This window comes from Loa loa, assembly GCF_000183805.2.
Source record: "Loa loa unplaced genomic scaffold supercont3.606, whole genome shotgun sequence".
NCBI classification, from domain to species: domain Eukaryota; kingdom Metazoa; phylum Nematoda; class Chromadorea; order Rhabditida; family Onchocercidae; genus Loa; species Loa loa.
In genome coordinates, this window is record NW_018108786.1 from 23,647 (window position 1) to 25,626 (window position 1,980).

A 1,980-nucleotide genomic window follows, 5' to 3' on the forward strand; every position below is an offset into this window, starting at 1 on the left:
TGATTAAATGCATGAGACTTTTTAGGAAAAGTTAAAATTTAAATTTAAATATTCATTAATTAAACATATGAGATTTTCAATATGAAACCATTTTAAACTATGAATAAATGATAAAAAATTCAAATAATGAAATATGAAACCATTTTAAACTATGAATAAATGATAAAATTCAAATAATGAAATTATATTTCAAATATGAATGAATAATTGATAAAATTAAAATGCTAAATGCTATGGAAATGTTATAAAAAATATGAATGAAAAGCAAACATTATTTGTTCGAAAATTCCAGAAAAAAAAAGAAGGAATTAGAAATACGAATTAATCATTTAAAATTTGTTTTTTCAAAATTTTTAAAATGAATGTTAATATAGCAAATAATAGGAAATTAAATTTTATTTGTTAAATATAATTTGTTATATTTATATATATGTAAGATGTTTTAAATTTCTGATAACAAAAAAAAAAAGAACTCAACTAATTTCATTAATAAAAGTAATAATAAGATATATATGTAAATGATTATGTTGACGAAAAACTCATAAAAGAATTGAAAACTCTTTTATCTATAAAAGCATGATGAGTTTATTCTGTTTTTTTTTCTGCTAGTTTAAATCTTAAGAAATAAAAAATAATATTTAAAATATTTCATCATTTATTTTAGCACTAATATTTATTTTCATTCGTTAGGTTTTTAATTTTTGTATTAAATTTAAAAAAAATTTAACCAAAATAACATTTTTTTTTTGTAGCATGGAATTTTTTATTATTTTTAGTTAATCTTTGCATTTTTTTTTTATTCATTTTTATGATTTAAAGTTTGCAAACAAAAGTAATAAGAAATGTTGCATTGATAAAATGATAAAATGATACAATATGAATATTATATATATAAACTTTTCAATTTTCTTCAAATATAACATTTAATCTGATTGCAAAATTACTAATTAATTCAAATCATACAATACTTTATTTTCAAATAAATCGTCCGATTGCTTTGTCAACAACAATCACTAATTAATTTTATCCAAATACAAATGATTTGTGCTGTAATTAATTATCACTGATAAATATAGCAGTAAATGAACAAAAATAATTAAGTATTTAAATTAAATTATTAACTAACCATATGTTTACTTCTTTTTTTGTCATTTTATTACTTTTGAAAAATAATATAATTATTACATAGGTATAGCAAAAGGTTGCCAAACATGTAAAATAATGATGAATGATATCAGTTATAAAAAAGTAATTTTAGTAATTAAAATAATTGCTATATGAGAAAAATTGTACTTCAGCAATACTTTATTTACCAGTTAAAATATCACTATGATAAATACAATTTATCAAAGTAATTACACCATTTATTTAATTTCTAAATATAACTATAACATTTGAAAAAAATACAAAAATAAAATTTTATTTTGAACAAGAAAGAAAAAAAAACGAAAAATGCATGTAAAAATTCAACTAAATTAAATTTGAAAAAAAATTTTAAACCAAATTTGGAAATATAAATATAAAGATAAATAGTGAATACGATAAAATTTAAATTTTATAGCATTTAAGAAATTTTTGCATTTCAAAAAATTTGGCAAAAATTAATTGAATTTCGGACAAATATATATATATATATATAGTCTATTTAAATGTACAGTATGAACATATACGATATAAATATACAGCAATAACAATAACATGACATACTGTATTAATGTATAAATAACATACAGTATTAATATGCAACACAAAAATATGCTATATAAATTTAAATATACAGCATATTCATGTATGTAATAAAAAATTTTCTTCAACAAAAATATTTTTTCTTGCGTAATTCATTTCTTATTAAAGTATAAAATTAATAATTTGAATTAATATTTTCTTTTTTTTTTCAGTAAATTGGGAATAATTTTTATCATATATAATTGTGTGAAAATTTCACATAATATTATTAGTTGCAAATTTAAAAAAAAAAAA